The sequence below is a fragment of the Gossypium hirsutum genome, chromosome A01, assembly GCF_007990345.1.
Source record: "Gossypium hirsutum isolate 1008001.06 chromosome A01, Gossypium_hirsutum_v2.1, whole genome shotgun sequence".
NCBI lineage: Eukaryota > Viridiplantae > Streptophyta > Magnoliopsida > Malvales > Malvaceae > Gossypium > Gossypium hirsutum.
In genome coordinates, this window is record NC_053424.1 from 43,331,873 (window position 1) to 43,343,179 (window position 11,307).

Here is an 11,307-nt window from a genome sequence, read left to right on the forward strand (position 1 = left end):
CTGTACTAATTGGCTTGACGAAAAATTCTAGAAAAAAATTTGTAGATGAACATATGAGTCTAGTTTCATTAAAAATTTACGGAACTGGTTTTCAAGTTTTTGAACTCGAGATATGATTTTTAAGGTGATAGTGACGCAGTTAGCTAGCTCGTCTGGAAATTTAAAATGGACTGTGCAAATAAGTGATTTAAGTCTGCGAACCCCTCGTGTCTGACTCCGGTAACGGTCTCGGGTACGGGGTGTTACATGCTATATTTTCAAATTGGTTCGGTGGTTGAGCTCCAAAACTATTAAACCCATTAGTGGTAAAATTTTTAAGCATTGAGAAAATCGAAGATACCTGAGATGTAAGTGAAGTGAGTGGATCCACTTCATGTACTTCAGTGACTCGTCTTCCTAACGCTACTCGATTGGTTGGCCATTGATAATTGTTGCTGGCAATCCTCATGATGATTTCATAAGCCTTATTATAAGACTTAGAAAGGAGAGCAGCATTAGTAGAGGTGTCCACTACCATCCTCATATGAGCATTAAGACCATTATAAAATGTCTCAAGTTGGATGCAATGAGGGAATCTGTAATGAGGGCACTTCCGTAATAATTTTTGTACCTTTCCCATGCCTTATATAAGGACTCATCATCCATTTGTTGGAAAGCAGTGATCTCGTTCCTTAACTTAACATTCTTGCTAGGCAGGAAATACTTCATGAGGAATCTTTCTACTAACTCTTGCCATGTGGAAATTTAATTTGGTGGCAATGAGTTCAACTAGGCTCGAGCTTTCTCCCTTAGCGAATATAGGAACAACTTTAATCGAAGCACATCTTCGGGTACTCTGGCTAACTTGAAAGAATCGCTCACCTCCGTAAATAGTCTTAAGTGAATATAAAGATCTTCGGTAGGCATTCCATTAAATTGGGCCATTGTTTGAAGCATCTAGAACATGACTGGCTTCAGCTCAAATTGTTATGCCTCGATTTCGGGACTCCTAATACCAGAATTAAGATCTTGAAACATTGGCATAGCATACTGTCTTAGTGCTCTATCCCTATCATTAGCAATAAGGATGGGATTTTGAGCAGGGTTTGCTCTGTTTCCTTAATTTGGATTTTTGTAGTTCATCTCTACGATCCTTCTTTGACTTGCTTGTCTCCTTCATTGTCGAAAATTTCTTTCAATCTCATGGTCTACGGTGAGTAAATCAATAATTCGATCAATACTTATAAACACCTGAAATAAACACATAAAAATTAATTAAGTTAAAAAGTAAACAGAAAAATAAACCAAAATGAAAAATTAATAAATTCACAATTAATGATTTTCAAAATGGTCTCCGGCAACAGCGCAAAAAACTTGGAACGACGGAAATATGCAAGTGTACACAATCGCAACAAGTAATTAAGGGGCAAGTAAATGTCAAGTTTTCGTACCCATAGGGACTGTGAAAAGAATTATTTATGAATGCAATTTTAAAAACATTTTGGTGAAGAAAAATATTTTGATTTGAGGAGGTGATTAAAAAATAGGATTTTAACTAAGTAAAATAAATAAAAATAAAATAAAAGTTCCAATGCACGATTTCAAAAGATGATTTTAATCAAGATGACATAATTGTGCTAGATTAATTACATTTCTTAAATTAGAATTATTAAACTCGCGTTTATGTTGTTACGAATAAATTCACGGAAACTCGGTAATTTGCTAACTTATGAACATACTTACCTACGAAAATCCATTTATCTCTTGACTCTATCTCTATGTCAATTCAACCGATTAAACAAATTTTAATAAGAAAATGTGTTAATACACATACATACTTTTGAAATTAAAATAATCTCTTGTACATATCTCTATACCAATTCAAACAATTAATTCAATCTCATAAGCACATAAACTATTACATGAGGTAACAATGTATTTCTACCTTGAAACAGTTTAATCACAATAATCTTGCAAGTTATGCAAGGCCAATGTATCGTTAGATACCGTTGCTAATTTAACCCTTAGCTACCTTAGATGATTAAACATGCACTGATTAAGTATTATGTCAATTAATTACAATTTTAATCCATTTAAATAATTAATTCGTTAGTTATCTTACAATTGTAATGAAGAATAACTTAGTCATGATTTTACTTAATCAAACATCTTACCGAGGCCTATAACAACAAAAACACAATTTTAATAACTCAACGAAATGCAATCAACCTAACACGAATTAAATTTAAGCCATATTAATTAAATTAAACATACCAACATCACAAATATTCATAGACATCTTCATAACAACAACAATAAAATTACAAGGATAAGGAACAAGAACTAAATCCAGAGTTTCTCCGAGGCTCGACTAGTTTGCTCCACTCCTCATTCTTCGCTTGTTCTTATTGAACCAAGGCTTCCACGACCACTTGGATTTTTCTCCAAATGGTGGTTTAAGGTCTCTTTTTCAAGAGCTAAAATTGACAGGGGAATGTGGAAGAAAATGAAGAACAATGAAGAGAGAAAAGTGAGGGAGAAGTGAAAAATGAATGGTTTTGAGATGTGCTTGAAGTGAACAGCCAATGGGTGTATTTATAGGTTGATAAGGCTTCTGAAAATAGCCAAAATCAGCATACAAAGACTCCCCCCATGGCCAGTCACACATGTGGCATGTTTGAAGATTTCAAACATGTTATTTTTAAGTAGGGGCAATCTTGAAAGGCATGAATAGTTGAGGGGTTTGAATGCAAATTGAAGGAGTCTTCAAGGGCCATTTTTCAAGATAAATAATCATCCAAACAAGCTGATTGGGTCAGCATGTGGGATGGTTTTGGGCTTCCCATTGCTCGATTGGATTGGTTTTCTCAGTGCAGCTTAACTGGGCCCTTTTTCATAATTAATTAACAATAATTTATATAATCCAAATTAAATTGGATTAAAATTTAAATTAATTATATTATGAATTAATACTAATTATTTGGACCATCTTAGGCTAAAAAAGTAATTCGCCTTGATGCTTCAAAATTACTTCTCGGTTTTGCGCTTTTAGCAGTGTCTGTCGAGCTGTTTTTTGCCCTTTAATTATTTTATAATGATTATATATTTTTCGAGAAGAATTTTTCTGAAATTGTATGAATTTGAGTTAAAAAAGGCATGAAAAAGTGTCTATATTTTCGTGTTTCCATTGAGGACACTTATCTCTATAAAAAAGAAACTCCAAACTTTCCATTAACACTTTTGATAAACCTTTCAATTTCCCAGGAGCTCCTCTAATTCCTCTCTCTGCCTTCATTTTCTCTGATTTTAAATTTCTTAAATGTAATCCTATCTTCTCTTCTTTTCCTCACTTTTCCCATTTCTATCTAAAATTGTCAAGAGTGAATGCTCGTGGTAGGGAACGAAACCAAAATAACCAAAACTTAGCCCCCAAGAATCTCACCATTTTTGGACCTCAAGAACTCGAAAACACTCCTCCTCGCATCCCCACTCCCTTCTATGAATGTACAACATAGAAGGAGACACACCAATTCTTGGCTGCTTAAGGCCTTCATTACCCTAACTTTGCTTACGGTTGAACTACCCTGAAGGTGTTGTTTAAGTGACAACACTCAAGGTTTTATCTTTCCTTTGATTCTTTTAGAAGTTGGGTTCAATCTTCCATTACACCCATTTTTCTATTCAGTGTTGTTAGAATATGACAACGCACCAGGGCAGTTATTGGCCATGTCTGGGTGGATCCTAGTAGCCTACCTCCTAGATTGTTGTTTGCATAATGAACCACCACTCCTAGGGGTTTTCCAGAAGTTCTATTAGTTGGAGATTACTAGACAAGGGGCTAATGTTGGATACGTCCACTTTAGTGTTCAACAAGGCTATGAGCAAATAATTCAAAATAACATTTCTAATTTTCACTAGAGGAAGGAAAACTTCACAAAGGTATTTTGTAAACTTGAAACTGAGTTTGACTTTCCCACCTGTTGGTCACTTACCCAAGAATCCGTTTGTTCTCAAATCTTGCCAGTTGATTGATCGGCTGTTTAACGTTACAACAATATTGTGCAAGCGTACACTATCGATGCAAATATAGTAGACAGATGTGAGTCTGTTGGATATTGATCCCACAGGGATGGTAGTCTTTTGTCTATTAATTTTGGAGCAACAACTAGATGGAAACGAGATAAATTATGAGAATAGTTATCAGTGCAATAACTTGAAAATAATAAAATAAAATATGATAATGATAAACTGGGATCCCCAACATGAATCTTCAGCAGAATACTAAGTGCTCACAAGGTAGAAAAAGATAGGTGATTGTTAAAGTAATAAAGTTCAATGTATATCTTACCCAGCATCACTCCTCTATTCAATCCGAGACTTAAAGATGCATACTAACCTCACCTTTCGATGATGGCAATACGACACTATTAAGAACAAGTGGACTAAATTCCTTTAATCCTCACTCAACTTCTGCTGTAATGCTTGTTGGCTCAAACTGTCACTACATTTTCTAGTGTCAGTGACTGCAATAACACTTCCATGTTAAAGAACATTCAAACCCCAAGATCAAGTAATAAAAGCAAGATTAAATAAGATAATATTTAATCAAGAATTCATGTGTACTTCTATACAAACAGAAAATAGAGAATAATCACCATCACTTATAAAGAAATAAGAAAGAATTGAGTGGAGAATATTATTCCTAGAAAACTCGACTGAATCTCTCTATTCCCTCTTGTCTCGCACTTAGGTATTCTCGTCAGAAGCTAGTCTTGTAACATCCTGAAATAAGGCCTAGTCGGAATGGCAGTTTTGGGACCACAAATCTGACATCAAAATATTTACTTTATGATTATTATGAGGCCTAGAATATGAGTATATGCATGTGTTAAAGTTCCATGAAGAAATTCTTTGAGTAAGGTGTTCAATTGGAAATTAGGGACTAAATTGAATAAATTGCAAAACTTGAATTCTAGAAGCAATTTCTATGAAATTTCTTTGGGTTATGAATTAGAAGGTCTTGGAGAGCAATTTGCCCAAATTCTAAGTTTTTGGACAAAAATGGGCTTGCATGGATGGAATTTTAAGGAAAAGGGCTTAAGGGCATTTTGGTCATTTGGTATTTTAATGAAATAAAATGGGAAAAATGAACCAAAATCAGCCCATTCTCATCCTTGTCCAGCCAAAACTTCAAGGGTTTCCATAGCTAGGGTTTTCAAGCTTTCCAAGCTCAATAGTAAGTCCTCCCAAGTCTTGTTTTTCATGCTCTTTGTATTTTTAAAATCCTGGTACCTTGCTCTCTCCATTTCTACCCCAATTTCATGCTAGGGTTCATGTTTAAAAATTTACCCATGCATGAGTTGCTTGTATTTTGATGGATTATGGAGGAATATGAAAGATGAATGTGTATTAAACATCTTTTCCTAGTTGATTTTCATGAAAAACCCTTATAAGGACTATTTTGAAAAAGATGTAAATGTGTGGTAGAAATGAGAAAATAATGGAAAATGTGGGCTACCATAAGAAAGAGAAGTGTTCGGCTAGGCTTGGGTAAGATAGAAAGTGCATGTGTTTCATTATACGAGCCTAGGGACTAAATCATAAAAATATAAAAGTTTAGGGCCAAAATGGTCATTTGGACCGACGGTAGATATTAAATTTGAAATGTATGATTTAGTGTATTAATGAATTAATTTTGTTGTTATAGACCCAGAGGAACAAATTCCAGAAGTCAATCGAGGTAAACATAAGGTTTCGGAATAACCGAAACACAACTCCGAAAAGAATACCAAGTAAGTTCGGATAACTTAAAGCAAACCCCTAATATGCATAATTGAATGATTTATGAATGCATGATAATTGCATTTATTATTAGCATGAAATATCATAGAAATCCATATTTGATGGTAACATGTGAAAAATGTCTCGGATGAGGTTGACAAAAGGAATTCGATGGATAAACCCTTATTGATATGTGTAAAGAGATCGCGCATGTGTTACAGTAAGGATTTACCTGGACGGGTAATCCGTGATCTCAAGTATGAAAAGGATCTAGCCCGGACGGGTGTTCCTTGAATGATCAAGCCTCCCGAAGAATATGTGTGCATTATGGTTTAGCCCGGACGGGTAATCTGATTAGGGTATGAATTTAGCCTAGACTGGTAATTCAGATCCGATCTCATTAAGGGTGTTTGTCGTTATAAGGGATTTAGCCTGGACTGGTAATCCTGACATCACCTTATGAGTTCATGATATGGGGGATTTAGCCTGGACTAGTAATCCTGCCATGAGATGTGAGGTTCGTGGGAGTGCATATATGTGAAATGATCATTCGTAAGAATTGACGGATAATGGGTATTCCATCGCAATTTCCTAGAAACTGAACGGGATCAATATGATGTATGTTAATAGGATGATGAATGATGAGCTCATCTACATAAATTACATGATGCTTTATTATGTAACTAACTCGTTGATTGAGTGCATGTGATAGGGAATCGTTTCATAATTGATGATTTCATGATTTAAATATGAATGTATGCTAAGTACTCGGTAAGTTTACTTTTCGGTTATTTGAGCTTACTAAGAATGTAAATGCTTACCCCTCTCTTTTTCCCTGTCTCACAGAGCTAAGCATGTAAATGCTTACCCCTCTCTTTTTCCCTGTCTCACAGAGCTTGAGGACTCGAAAGGATTGGAAGATGATTGGAGAGTCAACACACTGTCAACTAGAGAAGCTTTGGTATAAAGATTTTGTTTGTTTTGTTCAATGGCATGTATAGTATTTTTAAGTATTTTGTTATATGTGTCATTTGATTTGCTAAATGAAGGCATGTAAAAATATGTTTATTTCTTTGTATATGGCCACGAAAATTGGCTTAATTGAAGTAGGCTATGACCTACGAATTTATGCATGGTTTTATTTACAAGTGATGGGTCGTTACCAGTTGGAAATGAGTCACATGAACGAGCCAATTTTGGATGAATTAAAGTGACATGGGAACCCATAAACACTAAATGGGAAATAACCTATCATGTATGAAACCAATGATATGAGGTTTCCATACATCTAGTTTAATCAAGATTATTTACAAGTGTATAATTGTGTTTTACTTTGCATTTGGTAACCACTAAGAACAAGTAGTAGAAATGGGTGACTAAAGGCTTGGAAAATAGCTTATTAGAGTTCACATGGTTAGACACACGGGCGTGTGTGACACACGGTTCCCTCCCGTGGGCGTGTGCTATGGGCGTGTGTCCCTTGCACTTAAAATTTTAGCTCAAAGTTGTACATGAGTAGGCCACACTGGCGTGCACCATGCCTGTGTTAAAAAGACAGTGTCGTCCACGGGCAGGCAGCACGGGTGTGTGCCATGGCTGTGTTGATAAGTCAGTGTTGCCCACGGCTGAAGGGCATGGGCGTGCCCCAAGTCACACAGGCGTGCGAGTCCACACGGCCCACCTACACGGGTGTGTGACACTTTATGGTAAGGAAAAATTTCCTAAGGAGCCCAAGGTTTAACGAACGTACTCAAATTTGTCCCACACTACCTCTAGGTATGTCATAGGCCTCGAAGGCCTATATAAAGGATGAGTTGTTCATGGATGAAAAGCTTAAAATTTGAGTAAAACTTGGTGACCCAATTTGGTATGTTTCAAAATGTAAAGTCCTAATAATACCTCGAACCCTATCCCAGCATCGGGTATGGGTAAGGGGTGTTACATTTATTGGTATCAGAGCTACAGTTTAGTCAGTTCTAGGACTATCGTAGAGGATGTTAAAGTTTTCTATACATGCCATTATTCGAATGTTGATAGTGTGACGTCTCCTAGTTGTTTAAACTGTTTTGAATATAGTGAATGTCTTCCAACCAAGCACAAGATGAGTCCGAGGGAGCCGAGAGCCATGCTCTTGCTTCTGTACAGCGAGCTATATCTAGTAGTAGTAGAAGACTGATGTCAGAAGGCTGAGAAGAGGCCCGAGTTTCCTTCTTTGATATGATAGATGAATGGTTTAGGGATTATCTGAGAAATCGTCCTAATATACCAAGACCTCCCCCGCCCCCTAACTAACCTGATGAGGATGTGCCACTAGGTATGGCACCGGTGAGAGTCGATGAAGCCCCTGTAGATAAGCTTAGAAAGTATAGGGCTGAGGAATTCAGAGCTAAAGTTGATGATGGCGCTGAAATAGCCGAGTTCTGGCTCAAAAATACTTCACAGGTGCCACATGATTTGTCATGCACACCCGAGGAATGTTCGAAGTGTGCTGTGTCCCTTTTGAAGGACACTGAATACAATTGGTGGAAGACCGCATCCTCGGTAGTGCCAAGAAAAGTTTAGGAAGAAATATATTAGCCAACGGTTTTTGGATTCGAAGTGAAAGGGATTCCTGGAACTCAAACAAGAGAACAAGACTGTAGCAGAATACAAGAGAGAGTTCGTACCACTAAGTCAGTACGCAACTGAATGGGTCCAAACTGAATCGAAAATGTGTAAATGCATCGAGGAAGGTCTAAATAAGGATATCAAGTTATTGATTGGGATCTTGGAAATACGGGATTTTGCCGCATTGGCCGGTCGAGCCAAGAAGGCTGAGGAACTTAATAATGAAAGAAAACAAGCTAAGAGAGAGGCTCGAGTTGTGAGCAAGAGCTATAGCGATAAAACACTCTCGTTCTCCACAAAGAAAGCCAGGAGCCTGCATAAACGCTTCACTTCGTCAGTGGAGTATTCGGGTAGATTGAGAAGCTCTAAACGACGAGGTCAAAAGTCTTCCTCCCTGATGGTGACTAGTGTGGGGAGTGTAGATGATCAAAAACTGAAGTGTAAGAGCTGTAACAAATTTCACTTCGGAGAGTGTCGAATGAAGAGTGGCGCATGTTTTAGATGTGGTTCTCTTGATCACTTTCCCAAAGACTTCCCGGAACGACCCGAAAAAGAAGTGGAAATAGCTCCGAAGTTGAGTGCTCCCATTCTACAAGGTAGACCTCCGAAATACCCTGGGAGTGCTAGTGGCAGTCGAGTCATGACTAAAGACGCTGGAAAATCAAAGGTTTGAGCCCCAGCAAGAACGTATGCAATACGTGCTCGAGAGGAAGCCGTTGCTCCTGATGTTATTACAGGTACTTTCTCTCTTTTTAATATAAGTGTTGTTGCTTTAATTGACCCGGGGTTGACGCATTCATATATTTGCATGAGATTGGCGTCTAGTAAGAACATACTTGTTGAGCATACGAAAGGTACTATTAGAGTGTCGAACTCACTAGGAAGATCAGTTCTGGTTGATTAAGTCTGTAAGAATTGTCATTTGACGATTCAAAGTCGTTGTTTCCTAGCTAACCTTATGTTGTTACCATTTGATGAATTTGATGTAATACTTGGTGTGGATTGGTTAGCCCATCATGACGTAACAGTGAATATTGGTAGTAAGTATATTAAGTTAAAATTCTTGGATGGTAAGATTCTTCAGGTCGAATTAAGAGAATTGGGTTCGTCGCTAGTTGTAATCACGACAATGGTTGCCTAGAGATATATGAGGAAATGATATGAAGCCTACCTTGCATTTGTACTGAACACTAAGGAAACATAGCTAAAAATCGAGTCTGTGCCGATAGTATGTGAGTACCCAGATGTGTTTTCGGAGGGATTACCCGGATTACCTCCTGTAAGGGAGATAGAGTTTGGTATTGAATTGGTTCCAGGGACGACTCCCATTTCTATTGCCCCGTACAGAATGGCACCTACCGAGCTGAAGGAGTTAAAAGTACAGTTGCAAGAGCTGAAGGATAAAGGATTCGCTAGGCAAAGTTTTTCACCTTGGGGTGCCCCCGAGTTGTTCGTAAAGAAGAAAGATGGTTCAATAAGGGTATGTATCGATTATCGGCAACTGAACAAGGTGACTATCAAGAATAAGTATCCTTTGCCAAGGATCGATGATTTGTTTAGCCAGTTGAGAGGAGGCACCGTATTCTCCAAGATAGACTTGAGGTCTAGCTATTATCAGCTACGAGTTAAAGACTCAGATGTACTCAAGACAAATTTTAGAACGAGGTATGCCATTATGAATTTCTTGCCATGTCGTTTGGGCTGACGAATGCACCGACTGTGTTTATGAATCTAATGAATAGGATCTTTCAGCCATATTTGGATAAGTTTGTCATTGTGTTTATTGATGACATTTTGATCTACTCTAAAGATGAGACAGAGTATGAGACAGACCTTGTGGGAAAAGCAGCTGTATGCTAAGTTTAGCAAGAGTGAGTTTTGGCTCCAGGAAGTTGGATTTTTAGGTCATATAGTTTCGGGTGAAGGAATCCGAGTTGATCCAAGTAAGATTTCTGCAATTGTTGAATGGAAATCGCCTAAGAATGTAACCGAGGTTAGAAGCTTTTTGGGCTTAGCCGGTTACTATCGAAGGTTTGTAAAAAGGATTTTCCATGATAGCAACTCTAATGACAAAGTTGCTACAGAAAGACGTTAAGTTTGAATGGACAGAGAAGTGTCAACAAAGTTTTGAGAAGTTAAAGACCTTGCTGACCGAAGCTCTTGTTTTAGCCTTGGGTACAAAGTTGAGCTTTAGCACAGCTTTTCACCCTCAGATTGATGGCCAGTCTGAACGGATGATTTAGATTCTCGAGGACATGTTGTGTTGTTGCATCCTTGAATTTCAGGGTAGCTGGGAAAAATACCTGCCATTAGTAGAATTTGCCTACAATAATAGTTTCCAAACAAGTTTGAAGATGGCGCCTTATGAGGCCTTGTATGGTAGGAAGTGCCAAACTCCATTGTATTGGACAGAACTCAAGGAAAATCGGATTCATGGAGTTGATCTAACTAAAGAAACTGAAGAAAAAGTTAAAGTGATACGGGATTGTTTAAAAGTGGCATTAGATAGGAAAAAGTCTTATGCTGATCTGAAAAGAAAGAAAATTGAGTTTCAAGCTGAAGATAGAGTATTTTTAAAAGTATCTTAACAGAAAAAGGTATTGAGATTTGGTCAGAAAGGTAAACTGAGTCCACGATTTATCGAACCATACGAGATCACTGAAAGAGTTGGACCGTTAGCCTATCGTTTGGCGTTGCCACCTAAACTGGAAAATATTCATGACTTATTCCATGTATCCATGTTAAGGAGATACCGATCAGACCCCTCTCATGTAATTTCACCGACTGAGATTGAAATTCGATCGGACATGACTTATGGAGAGGAACTGGTTAAGATATTGGCACGTGAAGTTAAACAGTTGAGAAATAAAGATGTGGCTCTAGTAAAAGTTTTATGGCATTGACATGGTGTAGAAGAGGCTACATGGGAGCCGGAAGAAA

The 11,307-nt window shown here is 37.6% G+C and overlaps 1 non-coding gene across 1 annotated transcript; it reads left to right on the forward strand.

Moving 5' to 3' along the window:
• The first annotated feature begins 572 nt into the window (after positions 1 to 572).
• Positions 573 to 678, forward strand: LOC121208160 (small nucleolar RNA R71). The gene has a single exon (XR_005903118.1). It is a non-coding gene; the product is annotated as a small nucleolar RNA R71 (small nucleolar RNA).
• Positions 679 to 11,307: the final 10,629 nt, after the last annotated feature.